The 18,148-nt window shown below is 37.8% G+C and overlaps 1 protein-coding gene and 1 long non-coding RNA gene across 9 annotated transcripts in view; both read right to left on the bottom strand.

Moving 5' to 3' along the window:
* CADPS2 (calcium dependent secretion activator 2) overlaps positions 1–18,148 on the bottom strand; it is a 647,872-nt gene that overhangs the window by 598,222 nt on the left and 31,502 nt on the right. The gene's annotated exons all lie outside the window — the stretch shown is intronic.
* The window catches only part of LOC119534181, a 58,851-nt gene that overhangs the window by 16,561 nt on the left and 24,142 nt on the right, over positions 1–18,148 (bottom strand). Inside the window, exons 2-3 of the long non-coding RNA XR_005216975.1 lie at positions 9,279–9,333; positions 3,852–3,938 (exon numbers count right to left, since the gene is read on the bottom strand). This is a non-coding gene — a long non-coding RNA (uncharacterized LOC119534181). The remainder of the gene's footprint in view (positions 1–3,851; positions 3,939–9,278; positions 9,334–18,148) is intronic.

Genomic DNA, 18,148 nt, shown 5'->3' with positions numbered 1-18,148 from the left:
TAAAGCAATTTTGCTGAAGATTAGAGATCCTTTCTACTGTGAGTGCTGGAGGAAAAAGGTGATAAGAGGGTAACCTACAGAAGAAAAGCATACATTGTGATTGCCACCATAATTCTACTCTCAAATATAAAAACAAAGGCCTGAAGTATGTAATAAATTATGACACCCTTAGCCTTTAAAAACTAATAAAAACTAGAGAAAAAGAAAATGCCAATATTGAGTGAAAAGAACAATGTATTCCAATATTCCGAAAAAAGAAGAGGGGAATGATTCTTGATAATGTAAACATAACCTAAATTCTGCTATAAAACACTCGCTTTACCTGTACATGTATGTTTATATGCATATGCTTATTTCAATCACTCTAAAATCCCTCAAAAATACCTGAGTACCTATTATGTGCCAAGCACTGTTAAGAGTGGTGGAAAATCATTTTGTCCTTAAGGAAATTCTAAGTCTAGTGGTGGAAAATGACATTTAAACAAATAATGTAATTCTCTCAAAAAGATCAGCACAGTAATTTCCTAAAAGTACCCTGACTAGCAAAGTCATGGTTTAAAGGATCAATGTCTTAAGTAAAATAGAGAGTTAGGAAAAAAAACTAACTATAGACGAATATAAAAAGTGTGTGTAAAACAATCACACATGCACACACGTGTGCACATGTAGTAGTAAATAAAAATTCTAAAATGTGTGGAGTTACAAAATAATTCTGAATCATCAGCATTTATAAACCTGTTCCTGTAGGGGGCTCTCTGCCTATATCATGTTCAAGAAAATGTAGAAAGAAAAACGTGTTGACACACTGATTATCAAGGCCCATTCATTCATAAATTTATCTAGCCATACCTACCGAGTAGTCATTTGGAGACGTATAGCCATATTTCCTTGGCTCTGCTCTTACATCTACATTAAAGGGGGAATGGAACATATGTATGACTGTGTTACTTGAGATCCACCAGCCTATCCATGGGAGTGGACAGCAGTTGTTATTGTCAGATTCTATCATGGCAACAGAAGTAAACATCACAGATCCTAAAATGCTAGTATAAAATATAAACTGAATTAATTCAAAAGCATAGCTAGAAAAATCACAGTATCCAAGAAATCATAGTACAGTATGCAAACTGTCATAACATAGTGAGAGTCACATAGGTACCACCCAAATTCCCCTTTGCCATGAAACTAAGCAATTTTGACATAGAGCAAGAGACTGCTGACTTTTAAAAAGGGAAGTTCAATGATAATGAAATAATGTACTTCTCTTCACTTCTGTACCTTCCCAGACTATGTGAATGCATTCCTCTTCTTTAACTGCAGCATGGCAATATGGTGCCTTGACACCAACTTCTTACGGAAAAAAATTGGGAGGGGGGGGCAGGGATAGCCTCAATATTCATGCACAACTACTAGTAGTATTTTTATACTTCCTTACAGCCTTTGTTCTATCCATAACATGTTTATTTTTGTTTTACCTAATTGTGATCATGAGATCATATGACTGTGATCATTTTAATTGGCAACATGATAGGTCACTACAGGATTTAAATCTTTACAAATATAATAGAAGAAAATGGTACAGTTGTTTGCATTGCATTACTACTGAAGTGTACCATTTTTCGATGATACTAAAATTAAAATGTCAATGTGAATCAATTCAAGAAATAATTAAGGAATTCACATAAAACATGTGTTATGGTAAAATACTAAGCAGAAAAAAAAAAAACAGTTAAGTAACAAAGTTTTCTTAAAGGTTAACGGATTAAAGTATCTGTGCTGGTCTGAGTCTGTTATGTACCTCAGAAAAGCCATATCCTTTTAATCAAATCTTGAGGGGGCCTACTGTTGGATGGGACATTTTGATTAGGCTGTTTCCACGAAGATATAACCTAGCCCATTCAAGGTGAGTCTTAATACCCTTGCTGAAGTCCTCTATGAGAGGATAAAAGACAGATGCAACTGAGAGGGCTCAGAGATGCTTAGACAGAAGCTCAGAGACATTTTGGAGACAGCCATTTTAAAACCAGAACCCAGGAGAAGAATCACAAGCAGACATTGCCTTCCCATGTGACAGAGGAAGCCCAGATGCCCTCAGCCTTTCCACAGAGAAGGTATCTACTCTTGATGCCTTAATTTGGACATTTTCATGGACTTAGAACTGTAAATTTGCAATCTAATAAATCCGCATTGAAAAAGGCAACCCATTTCAGGTATACTGCATTCTGGCAGCTTTAGCAAGCCAAACAATATCTTTCCATTTCTCAATGTTCAACCTGTAGCAAAACCAGTTCCCTTAAAAAATTTATTTCCACAGCAGTAAGGGATTTTAAAGAATATCTCAACAATATAAAAGTCCTTGATTAATCAGGACATGAATTAAAACAATTGCTTGAAGTATTCAAGAGATATACCAGATTGGAATGCTCTGGGAAGGTTTCGCAGGGAAAATGGATGTGAACTGGTACTTAATAAACAAGTAAGGTTTGAACTGGTGTGGAAGACAGACAGACGTCCAGGAACCAGAGAACAGCTTTTCAAACAGGATTGACTAAAGTAAACTTATAAACTGTACAAAAAGGTATGCCTTTGAAGATAATGACAGAGACAGACCTGGAAGAGCAGAGGTAACAGGTAAAATGATTGTTATATGTAGAAAGGCTAAATAGAAAAGAACTAAAAATCAAGACCTGAATTGTGGGAAAATACCTTAAATAAGGAGTAGAATCTTAAATAACGAATTGAAGAATCTTGAGGAGCTAAAAAAGAAAACAGAAAGAGTCTTCAAAGCAGTAAGAAAATCACACAGGGTAGGGTGGGATTATCAAAATTTAATGAGGAAACAGTTTCAACAAGCCATGCTATATAAGGGCAGGAAAGCATCAACTAAGAGGCCAATGGATTTGGTGGGAAAGACATTCAAGACTTCAGTTTCAATAGGAAGGACAGGGTGAGATAGCATGCAGAATTTGAGTTTACCTTTTCAAAAAAAAAAAAAAAAGCACAAACCCAGTTCCCCTTATTAGCTAGCTTGAAAATGTACAGGCAAATTGCAAATCAATGTGTCAGTGTGTCAATTTTCACAGGATCTGCAGGTTAGGGGTCTTACAGAGGTCACACCTGAGGCAGAACATGAAGACAAGGAGTCAAGGAGTGAGCCATGCACATAGCTGGGGAAGAGTTCCAAGCAGGAGGAGCTGCCAGTACATTGAGAGGAACATGCCTGAAATGGCTGAGAAAGAGCAAAGAGGTCACTGGGTGGCTGGAAAAGAACAAGGAAGGCAGGAAGAAGTAAGAGATGAAGACAGAGGGCTGACAGGACAAACCACGTGGGACAATGGAAGTACTGTGGTTTTTGTGCTGAGTGAAATGGGGGGCCACTGGAAGGTTTTGTACAGTAGAGTGAAAAATCAACTAGGTTAGGGTCTTTAGCCACCAAAGAGGAACATAATTCAATGACCTGAAAACAGGGTAGAAGAACCAGTATCAACTGTGCTGGCTAGATTCTCAGAGCTCTATGCTGGAGTCTCCACGGCACAGGGGCTAAGAACCAGCCAGCCACAGGGCTGGGCTCAAGGCAGCACAAATTACCTGGATGGTCAACTCCAAATGAGGGTAGCCTCTCTGGTTATGCCGAAATGCCAAATAAATATCATAATTCCTCTAAGTGTGCCATGACATGGAAAATATTAGGAAGCACTTTTCCATAGGTTGACAAGCCTTAATTACAGTATTAGCAAAGTAGTTAAAATTCTATAAGAAAAGGAACTGATACATTTATAAAGAAACTATCTCATTTTCATAAATCAGATTGTTTATAGAAAAGCAAATCTCTGTGTTGGGCTTCAGCTTACCTTTATTTTACATTTTAGCCAAACAGGAAGTCAAGATGAAGACAATCAATTAGAAGACTACAGCCCTTTATTCAGCTCCATCTGTAACTATAAGAAGTGATAATTTCTTGTTGCATTTATTTCCTTATCTGTTCGACAATTTTAGCCTCCAGTAAAGTCAAATTTAAAATGTAAATATTATACCTGAAAACAAACTATATATATAAAATTTATATATAACAGATAATATGTACATATACATATTTATATAATACAATTTAGTTTCTATGGAATATTGTAGGTCATTCTATTTTCAAATTTATTCAAATGCTAAATTCAACTGTAGGTAAAAATGATTCAAAGCAATCAGCAGCTTGTAACAGTACCAATAAATTTTAATTTATTAGCACTCATATTTGGTTTTATAAATTATTTCATAATAAAGATTATAACACTTTACTACCTTTGTCAGACAAGAGATTACAAATATTTATTACATGTATACATAGTATATCTGTATACCATGCATGTCTTATTTGTGTGTATGCAGATGTATAGAACTCAATCACCATAATAATTTCAATGTTTGTAGTGTTCTTGATTATAATCAACATTATAATTTACAGCCAATTTTGCCACAGTTTATCTAATGAATGATTATCAATTTGATAAAAATACTTTACAAGAAAATCTATAATTTAAAAATTATCACCAGAGCATTGTTTCTAAGGGTAATCAAGAATAAATAAAAATTTACCATGTGAGTACACTATATTCATGAATGAAAGCTAAAAATGCCTCAATATAACAGCTTGCACAAAATTGAATTAAACAATTAAAATTGTTACTGAATTGTAACAGATAAATTCAGAAAAATATTTTTACAAAGGTATAAAATCAATAACCGTATTAAAAAATCTATATATACTGACATTTAAAAAGGTTTCTAGATGATGAAATCTAAAAAGCAATCACTCTCTACTTTATTAATGAAAGAAAAAAGTTCCAATATAAAAATCATATTTGGTTCATACTACACCTACTTCAATGTCATCAAATTTCTCTTGGAGCATTACTAATATTACAAGTGCATAAAAACTCATGCCAACATCATGATCACTGATCTTGTTCTCGGAATTATAACTTCATATAAACAGTTATATGAAGTATACAATTTTTCTTATACTATATGATAACTGTAGATCTATTTTCCAATCATAATACTGACCATCACCACCATCACACATACAGCCCTATCATCACTAAAAATAAACCCAGTTTAACATAACACCAGCACAAACATTAAAAGGAATCTCATATTTTTTTATCTTGGGTAAGAGACAGCTAAATGATGACCTTGTACTTCTCTATATAACATGCAGCATGGAATTCTACAACACAGCACTGAAAAGAACAATAGTGATTAAAGAACAGAAGAAATCCACCCTCACCAACTTCCAGATTCATTTTGGTTTCCTTGCTCCTCTCTTCTGTGCCACTGTATATCAGAGCAGAGAGAGGGTTCAAGGATGCCAGAGTCACTTCTAATTCCATTAAAGGAGATACTGGTAAACAGAAAGCATTTATGCACAACACGGCCAGCCTGAGAGCCTAATGCTAGACTGCCCAAGATAAATGAATTACCCAACTAGCCACACACCACAAATTAAGACAAACAGTGGCAACCTTCAACTTACAAAAGGGTTTTGTTACTGTATTAACAATCTGCAAATGAAAAGCAATTTTCCATTATTTTTCGAAATGAAAACATTTTAAAATTAGAATAGAAAGAACTTTATAGGCATGATCAAATATATCATTCTAAACAAAAAGCCAACATATGCTTGATTAAGAAAAATCAGAGACTCTTAACCAAAAAGAAGACCACTACCACCATTAATATTCCTTTGGAAATTTCTAAAGCTGTCATGTGAAACAGACATTAGAGGAATAAATACTTGAATGACTGTATGATTTGTAGTCATGATATCTACAGAAAACAGTAAAATCTGTTAAAATTAACAATATTTAATAAAGAAGCCATATATACAATAAAGTAAAATTGCATTCTCACATACCAGCAAGTAGGTAAAAAATGACACAAGAAGAAAGCCAAGACCAACAATAATCATAAAATACTGAACAAACTGAGCAAAAATCTATGTAGCCAATAAAACAGAATTATGTTATATTACTAGAAAATGTAAGAAATAAATGGTGATAAGACAGCATGTTCCTTCACAAAAAAAAAAAGCTAACTGTTGGAAAAATGTCAATTCTCTTGTAGTTAATTCCTGTATTTTCTGGAATATTAGTAAAAGCATCAACAGAAATTAATTGACAAAATAAATATCTGAAAGAATAAAATATGCTGTAAAAACCCTAAAAGAGAAACATGGAGAGAAAAGGCAGTTTAGCCCTACTTGATACATTAATTACAAAGTAGCAATTGTTAAAACCATGATACTACCAATAAATTAGAAAAGCAGATCAATATAAAAAAATTAGAGGTCCCAGAAAAGACAGAATTGTATGTAATATATAACACATCTGTATCAGAATTTAATATATGATAAACTGGATATCACCAAACCAAAAGACTGGGAAGAATTACTTGATAAAATAACCAGATAACATCACTTATCACCACAGAAAAAATTCAATTTAAATCTGTACGTTATAGCATAAAATGTTACAGTCTCAAAAAAATGAATTTTAAAACCAATTATCAAATAGAAATGAAAATGTGAATGGAGTGTTTATTAGGTTTCTGTATGGATGTTAATTTCCCCTAAGCTTTGCTGCAAGAGTAGGAGATAACACAAGGTTGAAAAAAAGAAATCAAAGGTGTGACTATGCAAAAAAGCACAACTTCTCTGCACAGCATAAAATAACCAAAGAAAAGAAAAGCAGTTACAGATTGTCAGCTATGCCTTCCAAAACCATTCTAAGAAGAAAAAACTAAGGACCTTCAGTCTGAGTCGCTATAATCCGAACATAATAGTACATTTAAGATCCTAATTCCTATGAGGTACAGAATCCAAAATATATTTTCCACTCTGAACAAATCATCCAGTATGACTAGTATATCAGTAAGGGTCCCAAGAGTAATGAGATGGCACATTCAGAATGGAATATTATGAAAACGGTGTATTTACAAAAGGACGATCTATCAGGTGTGAATGTAAGGGCTGGTACCATTTATGCTGTTAACACATCCAGGCTGGAAAGGAAGAGGTCAAGGAGCAGCTGCTGATACCCCAAGGGGGAGAGTCTTAGCTTTGTGGGAGGCAGTGAACTTCAGCCAAGAAACACAGCCCACTCCAGATGACCCTGTAAGGGGAAACATGGTTGGGCTGCAGGTGGGGAAGGGTGGAATGAATAACCTGACTTGCCATTCTTCCCTTCCTCTAGTTTCTGCCAGATATCCCAATGGTCAAACCCAACCAGAAGCCAAAGGGCAAGAGACCACAGAGGTCAGCCTCTGGGGGCATAAAGCAGAATGGAGAAGGATGGAAGGAAAGTGGGTGCGGAGGAGCAAACAAAAGAATCCAGTACAGCAGAGGAAGCCCAGTGTGTGGCCATTCTCAAGACTTGGGCTTCACGTTTGCATATTTGTTCTCGTCAGTTTCAGGACCTGCCCTGAAACCAAGAGAAAGGGCCTTGACAATCTGAAGCCGGCCCCTATCTTCCCTTTAACCATGACTCTGATCCTTAATATTAAAAAATGAAAATTCCAAATAATAAAATTGACCAACAACAGGACAATACGGAATTGATCATTATGGTCCAATGTAGAAAGTGCTTACATTACAGTTTGTGAAAAACAAAGCATACACTTTTTATACAAAGTCATGTGCATATGATGAATATATGAAAATGTAAGGATTAAGATGGTAAATGGAAAGTTGATGTGCTAAAGAAGGTATATTTTAATATATTGTAGAAATTCAAAGATCATTAAACCACAAGCATAAAGCAGGGGAAAGAAAGTGAGAAAGGAAAAGGAGTCCACACTATCCAATAAGGACCCAGGGGATGCTTAGGTTAAGAACAACCATGTTTTTGCTCTGAGAACAATTAAAGGAAATAAGCTGGAGAGGCTGCTAAGCTTTTCAGGAACCAGTACTAGGGAAGTGATTTAAAAACGGAACTATAATTAGGAGAAGAAATCAAAGACACAACTCTCATATTTGAATGTGGAAGAAAGCACAAGAGAAAACAATGCTTTAATCTCATATGATTAAGGTACTGAAGAGACTATGTTGATTTTAGGAATTAGATAATAGTACCTGAGTTGGAAAAAGAGAAACCTTCATTAAACGAGCAATGTTTTCAGTGAAAACCAGTAACTCTCATTTCTGATGAGTATTAGACAAAACATACACATTTCCTACATGCGTAATTTTTCTTTCCTGCCACAAGCACATAGAAGAAATTTCCTCTCAATGTATAAGGGTAATTACAGAGAGAAAGAAAGCTACAGAATTTAGTTACACACCTGCCACAGTGGAGGAAAAGTCTATCAAATGGCACAGACATGATAAGTTTAGAAGGAATGTAACTTGTCTGATCCTACTACTCCTCTGATTTTGCCTAATGTCAACGTGTCACTGCCTGATGTCAAAATGCTACATGTGAACTCTGGAATGAGGAATAGGTGATGACACAAATGGAGACATCACAACTTGATATGTATCAATACCTAATGACAGTGTCTGATTCCATGAGGTGAAGACCTCCAAAGACATTTAGGTTGCAAGGCAAGGTGATTCAGACATAGTGAGATGTGTCCTCCAACTAACTGGATAGGATCCCCTTCAAGAAAAATCGATTTTATCAACTGACTTTGGAATCCTGAACAAAAACCTGTGGCATGCAACATTATCAGATCTCTGACCCTACCTAGCAGATTAGCCGGAATCAGCCAGAAACCTCAGAACGAGTAGTCCCATCAAAGTGTCTGGATCATAGTCATCTCAAACTCAACGCTGTTGTCCCAAAGTCAAACCCACCATCATCCACTCAGTCACTCAAAGCCAAAATAGAATTTCTCTGTCCTCCTACTCAGATACTACTTTAGTTCGGATTGTCATGTTTTACCAGGACTTTTTCCTGCCACTCACCTTGCATTCCTCTAACTTATCCTCCTTGCCCAAAACAGTCTCTCTAAAAGCACTCATTTGATCCTGCTACTTCCCTCTAAAAAACACTTCATTAGGTTTCACTCCACAGAGTAAAGCTCAAACTCCTTGGCAAGCTGCAAAGGGTCTACACATCCAGCTCCTGCCTCTCAGCCAAGGTTCATCTCCTGTGCGCCCCTCCCCAAAGCCTGCCCCCAAACCCACTAGTTCATATCCTAGTGACTTTACACATCTGGTTCCCTCCCCTTTGAATCCAACCCATCCCTTATTCCACACCACTTATTTACAGGATTGATCATCTCACCTTTCAAGGGGTTGTTGTAGTTTCACTATCTTCATGAAGCCTTTCCTGATGATACCTAGAGAACAAAGAACTGATCACTCCCTTCCTTGTGTTCCTCTATATTCCCTATATACTAAAAATCCACATCTATGTCATCTTTTAATTGCATTTGTTTATATTCCAGTCTTAGCACTTTAGCTCCTTCAGGACAGCTCACTCTTTCAAGGCTTGAATCCTCATGTTCTGGGTTCATAGTATTTGCTTAACAAATGAATAAAACTTCCTTGTCTATAAACCAGCTCATTTTTAGATACATGGATTGGCCAAAAAACTTACCAGAACATGAAAGCCTAGACTGGACAATGAACCAATCTAGTGAGTGCAACATAAAGGGATAGAGCAGTGGTCCCTATCTTTGGACAGCTTTGAAAAAATAAAAATCAACAACCTGGCTCCATACTCAGGGCCGTGATTCACTTGGTCTGAGATGGGGCTTTTCTTAAGGGCTCTGTGCCAGTTTGAATATATTGTGTCCCCCAAACGAAATTATCTTTGATGTAATCTTGTGTGGGCAGACGTTATCAGTGTCGATTAGACTGTAATTCTTTGAGTGTTTCTTTGGAATGCGCCCCACCCAGCTGTAGGTGATGACTCTGATTGGGTAATTTCCATGGAGGTGTTGCTCCACCCATTCAGGGTGGGTCTAAGTTGATCAGTGGAGCCATATAAATGAGCTAACATAACAGAAGGAGTTCAGTGCAACTGAGAGTGAACTTTCAAAGAGGAGCTACAGCCAAGAGGAACACTTTGAAGAAAGCACAGGAGCTGCAGATGAGAGTTTGAAGATGGCTGTTGAAAGCAGACTCTTGCTCTGGAGAAGCTGAGAGAGGACAAATATCCCAAGTGCAACTCAGAGTGACATTTTTGAGAACTGCAGCCTAAAGAGGGACATCCTGGGAGAAAGCCATTTTGAAACAGAACTTTGGAGCTGACGCCAGCCACGTGCCTTCCCAGCTAACAGAGGTTTTCCGGACACCATTGGCCACCCTCTAGTGAAGGTACCTGATTGCTGATGTGTTACCTTGTATACTTTATGGCCTTAAGACTGTAACTGTGTGACCAAATAAACCCCCTTTTATAAAAGCCAATCCGTCTCTGGTGTTTTGCAGTGCAGCAGCATTAGCAAACTAGAACAGGCTCTCTGAGTGATTCTTATGTGCAATCATGGGGCAAGAGAAAAAGCCTAACTGTCTCTTCTCCACTCTCACCCATTTTGTATTTTGACTCTATCAGGATATAAACTACAAGTACCAACTTAAACTAAAGGGGCTCAGGGCTCGTAAAAAGAGGAGGTTATTTCATACCCTTCCCTACTAGAAGTGCTTTGGATACCACTTTTCCCAGTTCAGCTACAAGAATGACCATCATCATCTCACCGTTCCCAGTCCCAGCTGCTCTACAGGACCAATAAAACAAGTTGAAACAGTGCAGGTATTCAACACAGAGTTCCACTGTTTGCTGTCAGATATAAACCAAGGCTGAGGGAAGATACTGTGAAAACCTCCTCACCCACTGCTAATTTTGGTTTTGTAAATTAAGGGCAAGAGAGGCCAAATCAGGGCTAATCATTAAAAAAAATCAAGGCACATGGTTGGGGGGGGCGGGGAAGATGTCCTGCCCCAGTCACAACAGCCCATTCTGAGAACTTCTCTTTCCCAGGAGGAAGCAACACCATTTGTGCATATGACTCTGCTCCCACCTCTCAGTACACCTGCCTCAAGGAGGGCCAATCAGAGACCCTCTCTCCTCAGGACTGAGAACACTAATTTTAGGCAGTCTGTTGGTAGCTAAAATAACAGCATGAGAACTCTGAGGTTTAGAGTAGTGACATGCATGAAAAAGCACAGTACACCAAAGTACAGGTCCAAGAATGAGACAGCCAGAAAGAAACAGAAGGAAGAGTCCATGAGGCATCAGACAGAAAAATTAAGTCTTACTGCCTTTCTTTCTAAGAGTTTCCAGTTCCCAAGTCAAGCCCCTTGTGAGGCCTGGCTGCCCGCCCTACCCTTGAGAGCTTCCCTTGTAATAAAATCCTGTTTGCTCTTCAACTCTCTTTATTACTCACAACAGAAAGACTCTGGCTGGGATATGTTTAATCCAACTGATTATCTGAGAAAGGCAGTATTGGCAGAATAAAGGAGAAAGAGCGATTATGAATGGACACAAGCCTAGGGCATATTAGGGAGTACCCTAATCTAAAATGCAAACTCTAACTCTGAATCCGAGGTTGAAAGTTAAACGGAAATAGAAACAGAAAGAGCCAGGGCTATTAAATTTAGGAGCATTTTGGAAATGAAGAGAATAGAATCGAAGATTGAAATAGAGAATGAGTTCAAATGTGAAAAGACAAGAATACAGCAGTAGAAACTGATTTTGGAGAGGTTAAAGAAGCTTTCTTAAGATCACACAGCTAATAAATAGCATAGCTAGAGTTTATACTCTAGTATTCTGACTCCAAATTTAATACTCACTCTGTCTACTTCACAGTGAAACCCCACTGTGAAGTTATTCTAATACATATGATTATGGAGTCACAGAGTGAGCTGCAGCAAAGAGTTATTATCCTTGGCCAGCCACGATTCTAACAAGGTTCTACTGTTTATGAAGACTGAAAGAAGCAAACAAACGATAAATAAAGACATTACTAATAGCTTAACACACAGCAAGAGAAGAGAAAGAAGGAATTAATAAAGTTGTGGAACTCAAGGGACAGCGATTGGGGAGATGGCTATATTTTTGACAACCAGTGAGAATAGGAACATAACAGAAATAAGAATGACGCTTCTACTGTACACAGACATGTACCAATTAGCTCTGCTGTGTAATAAATCACACCAAAACTTAATAGTTGAAAACAAAAATCATGTATTAGTTCATAATTCTGTGGATTGGCAATTTGGGCAGCTTAGAGATTCTTCTGCTGATCTTGCCTAGGTTGGCTGATGTTAGTTTGATCTTACAATATTGCAAACCACCTCAAGACTTAGGGGATTTGAACTAGAAATATATATTATTTCTCATATTTCTATGGATCAGCTTGTCAGGTTTTCTGTTCTGGACGAACTCAGTCGGAGATGGATGTGCTAAGAGAAGCTCACTCACATTTCTGGCAGGTGGCAAGCTATTTAGTATGGGGAAGCTCAGATGGGATAGCTCATCTATGTTCCAAATGAAATATCATTCTTCGATAGACTCGCCCAAATTTCTTTACACAGAGCCTCAGATTCTAAAGAGCAGCCAAAATAATAATAATAATAATATAATAATGATAATAATAATAACCTCCAATGCAAAAGGACCTTTTTAGACTCTGCTTGTGTCATATTTGCTAACATCCCAATGAATAAAGCAAATCACATGGCCCAGAGTCAGCTGGAGAGGGAACTTCCCAAGGACACCGGTACACAGAGGTTATTACTGAGGGCATTTTGACAACAGTTTACAATGGACACATAAGAAGTCAATCTGTGTCTATGAACTAACACACACATACACACATACTTACACATGCACATAAAACCGCCCTGACAATATTAACCACTTCCTCTTTTCTAGAAATCACAAACTTGCCACACAAATGTTTAGGCCTAGATAGCAACACTTCCAATGTAATTAAATAGCAATTATAACCGAGTTTATCTACATTTTCACTCAAATGTCAAAGACAAAAGGTCAGTTTTAAGTTTCTACAATAGAACTCAATATATGAGAGAAAAATTTGCTACCATTTCAAAGAATGTGCATGCTTCCTTTGGAGAAATAGAAATCTGTGTTAGTGCCAGGTGGTGGAGTCATTCGATTCAGGGAAGCTCTCACTGGTGGGATTTAGGGGCCCACCCTCATACCTATCCTCCCCCACCCTCCCCCCACTTCCTGCACAACAGTAAGGAAGGAATGGCTCCTCTCTTTCCTGCCTCAGGGGTGAGCTGGGGACTTTACCACCAGCCAGAGGACTAGAACAGAGGATCTTGAAGAAGGCCAAACCCCTCCCTTGTTTAGCAGCCTTTTGAAAATCTGTGAGGTTATTTGTGTTTGTCACAATAACTGAGAGGGGAGAGTTGGCATTAAGGGAGCAGAAACCAAAGACGTTAGCTAGATGATATACTACATGAAGGACAGTGTTGAGGTTTCAAACATCCTGCTGGATATCCACAAAAGTGGAAACCCCATTTATCAATGTTTGAGCCTAACAGCAACTCAAGTTTACATAAACACAAAGTATTTCTATGTGCTTTCAAAAATATGATGACTGTGCAAATTGAGGGAAAATTGTTTTTGTTTTTTGTTTCCTTACTAGGAAGTTTACCCAAGGTTATTTGCCAGTTTGGAAAACCATGTTGCTGGCCATTATATTTGAATCACCACTAGAATACATTTGTATCATTCTGCATTGATGATTGTCATACTCAGTGATTTTATATTAATATGGCAGCAAGTATCTTAAATTATGTCTTCTAATGTAGTTGTGCCCAAGAATTTATATGCTGATATACATATTAAATTTTTTTACTTCTTTTGTTACAGACAGGGTATTGTATTGATTTATTTAATTATAAATTAAGTTTCAAGATAGAAAAAGTGTTGGTATAAATTATTTGTGATAAAAGAAGGGAGCATTGGTCCTGATAGAATTGACAAATGATTTAGAGACACCACTATCTGATTGTAAGTTGAAGTATTTAAAAAATAGTTAAGTTTGCTCACTACTTCCTCAATGTTACATTTTATAATTATTTTACTTGGTAATTTAAGTTTTAATCATTTATATATTTCCTTCTATTCACATGGCCCAAGAAGAATTCGTCATCATTGCCCTGCATCCCAGGGTCCCTACACCTTCAGAAAGAAATTATACCAACCCAGTGGCAAATGAAGTCACTTCCAACCTTAGAAAGAAAAAAACTAGCATGAGAATCCAGTCACAGCTTATGCAGCTCCAGTTACAGCTTCCTGTAAGGCAAGAGATGAAGGGACAGGGAACCAAGAAGGTCAGCTTAACCACCCTTCACATTAATGGATTATTCCACTAGCATCAAATAACCAGAAGTTGTTTCAAAAAAATCTGGTTTTGTTTTTGTTTCAAATTCATCCTCGGGAGAGCTACATGAATCAGAGGTTAGCAGGAGAGATGGCTTAGAGTCTTGCTTTCTTCCCTGGCTTTCCAATTTGTCCTTTTAGGTTAGAAACATGTAAAAGCTTTAAATTCTTGAGCTGCAAGCTTGGTATGTGAATATACACCTTAACCTGACATCATGAGACAATAAAAAGTGATCCTCTTTGGAGAAGGAAACAGAATGAAGGAGACACTAAAATGGTGCTTTAACAAAAGAGACAATATTTTTAAATGAACAAACAATGTACACATGATTTGTCTAACAAATAATCCAGTTCCTTGGGTAACTATTTTGTTATCATGCCAGACTGTGACAGCTGACAAAGAAAAGATAATTTTACTATAAAATTGAGCAGTTTGACAAGACAGTCTAAGGAAGGCGTGACTTGAAATTCACATGGACCAGAACACAAGAACAAGGAAAAAAAGAGTTCATTAATTATTGCGGTTTTCTAATGCTGCCATTATACAAAATACCAGAAATGAATCGACTATTATAAAAGGGGGTTATTTGGTCACAAATTTAGAGTCTGAAGGCCATGAAAATGTCCAAATGAAGGCATCAACACAAGTATACCTTCACCAAAGGAAGGCCAATGGCATCTGGAAAACCTCTGTTAGCTGGGAAGGCACATGGCTGGCATCTGCTGATCCAAGGTTGTGTTCCAGCTCCTCTCTCAGCTCCTGGGTTCTTCAAAATGTTGCTCTTGGGGTGTTCTGTCCTCTCTTACCTTCTCCGGAGCAAAGTGTCAGCAAAAGTCTGCTTTCGATGACAATCTCCAAAATATCTCTCTTGGCTGTAGCTGCTCTGAAGTCCTTTTGTTTGTGAACTTTTACAGGGCTCCAGTAAACTAATCAAGACCCATGCTGAATGGGCGGGGCCACACTTCCATGAAAATAATCTAATCAAAGGTATTACCCACAGTTGGGTGGGTCATACCTCGATAGAAACAACCTAATCCAAAGATTCCAACCTAATCAACACTAACACGTCTGCCCTCACAAGACTGTATCAAAGAACATGGTATTTTGGGGGATACAATACATCCAAACTGGCACATTAATGAAGAGATGCTAAGGAGATCCTTGGGTCCAACATCATACCTGAAACAGGACACTGAATCCACATGATGAAAGAGCAAGGGAGGGATCATTGGAACCAAAAGTTCAAAGTGAAAACAGGATCCACTCAGAGGTCCAGCAAACTTAGCGGGTATTATGTGCAGAGAGAACTGACTAAAAAGTAAGCAAGCAATTCAAGATGAGTACACTGAGTCTGAAAGGAAACTGGGATCCACAGCAGAGGAGTGATCACAGATGAGAAAGGCAAGAATCCAGTTTCCAGACAACCAGGTCACCAAGATGAGAACAAACCTGAACACAAGTCCTCCCCAAAGCCGAATCTGTGGACTTCGGCTTCCAGCTCCACCTAAGGGCTCCACTAGGGACTGGTTCGGAGGCTGAACCAAGTTGTAGGTGTCACATATGAAAAAGACAGAGAACTAGAGGAGCAGGAACACAATACAGGCATGGCTAAGATGGATTCCACTGTCACACTTAAATTCATCCTCTAATATAAGTGGTAAACATTTTCTTTCATAGTTTTAAAATTAAAACAAACACCCTGCTTGCCCTTGTCTCCAAAATGGATACTCGATGACATGCTGAAAATCAGGATTCTTTATGAACTGAACAAATCCCTTATTTCTAATGGGTGAGTCTCCAGAAGGACATACACTTTCAATCACTTTAGTTCAAGGAAGTTCCTCCTAAAAAAACATGTCATAATAATACAGAAACAGTCACGGCCATACTCAATACTATAAAAGGGATTAAAAATATCTTTGGATAGCCTGTATTATCACATTAATGCACAGGAAATATTTTGGAAGACTGGTACTCAAATATTCAGATGGAAAGCAATATCAATTAACAAATTATATAGAAAAGATTTTTTTTTTGTATATATCTACGGTAATGTATCCTAAGTTACATAATTTGTGGCCAGGGACTAAGGTATGATGGATGCAATCAGCTGTATATCCAAAGTCACATCAGGTAAAGGATTAACAACTGGGAAGTCGGATGTAGTGAGAAAGACCAGACGGATATTCAAGTTCAAGAGACAAAAGGGGGCAGGATTCACAGAAGGTTTTCATCAGTTTTTCTAGAACTGCGGTAACAAAGTATCACAAAGTGGGTGGCTTGAAACAACAGAACTTTACTCTCACAGTTCTGGAGCAGAGACATCTAAAAACAGGGTGTCAGCAAGGCTATGCTTCCTCTGAAACCTGAAGGGGAGGAGTCTCCCTTGCGTCATCCGCTTCTGGTAGCTCCTAGTATTCCTGGGATTTTAGGCAATCGTTCCCATCTCTCTGCCTTCATGAGGCCTTCTCCCCTGGGTGCATGTATTTCTTCTCCTCTTTTACTCTTCTTAAGAGGACTCCAGTCATACCGGATTAAGGGCTCATTCTACTCCACGTTGACCTCATTTTAACTAATTACAACTACGATGACCCTATTTCCAAATAAGGTCACATTCTGAGGTACTGGGGAATTCAGCACATCTTAACCCATAACAACACTTAAGAGATTCAACAAAGCTCAGACATAAAGATAAACATTATCCAAAGCAGCAACATCAAAATGAAACAATGTAACAAAATAACTTTATTCTAATGCTTGTTTATTTATTGCCAAACCTACCTACCCTCCCTGTCTCCCTCCTTCCCTCCCTTGGTAGGGGCTTCTAAGAGATTTAAAATTTTAAAGATTTTCAATCACTGCTTCCCCCACATACTGAGTCAAATAAATGTTTTAAATTCTCTACCACAAATCCCAGGAATGAGGAAGAAGAGAGGTTACTGCCACAATTAAGAAGTAGAATACCCCAAAAATGGCTTGAGCTGATAACCATCTTTCTCATGTGTTCTTGGATTGGTGGCTGTTTGACACCACTGTAGATATCATCATCATCTTAAAAGATCATCATGCTCGATCTTAAACCTGGTAGCTGTGTTTGATTTGTGTTAGCTTATAACTCAAGAATTACTTTCACACTTCTTTGCAGGGCACTCAGGGACATTCACAACTTGACCTTTCCAGCTTTGCTTTATGCTTCCCACAATATACACTATACTCCAAATGACATACAAAGTCCTCCCAACATACCTGTCCCTCTCCTACGTCCAAGTTGACTCCTGCTGTTACTTCATTCTCCTTTGAACCGATCTCCTTTGTTAAAAGTTATTTATTCAAGACCCATTTCAAATACCTCCATCTCCTTGATGTCTTTTCCAACAGCCCCATTTAAAACAAATTCCTCTTGTGTAGCTACTATGCTTTCTTATTATTTTTCATGTTTTGCTTAGTATGCCTCACATTATATTTATTTATATATAAATTTGTCTCCATCATGATATAAGCTCATCCAAATCAACTTAACCAAAAGTTAGCTAGTTGTCTGCTGGGCCCTCAGGACAAGGAGAGTGCCAACTGCAGTCTGGATTTTCCTAGTAGCTAGCATAGTAGGCACTCAGCTACCACTGACTGATTTTAACTTTGCTCGTCTGGCCCAGCATAAAACTACAGGATATTAAAAGAGGGTCACTCTGTGTACCAATTTTAATCAAAAGACCAGAAGACTGAAACCAAAACAATCTGCACCATCATGTGGGGCTGTGGAGGTTATGTTTTGCACAAAGGTGCCCAACAAAAG

This window comes from Choloepus didactylus, chromosome 5 (assembly GCF_015220235.1).
Source record: "Choloepus didactylus isolate mChoDid1 chromosome 5, mChoDid1.pri, whole genome shotgun sequence".
NCBI lineage: Eukaryota > Metazoa > Chordata > Mammalia > Pilosa > Megalonychidae > Choloepus > Choloepus didactylus.
Note: the sequence above shows the minus strand (reverse complement) of the source record. Positions and strands in the feature narration are given on the sequence as shown.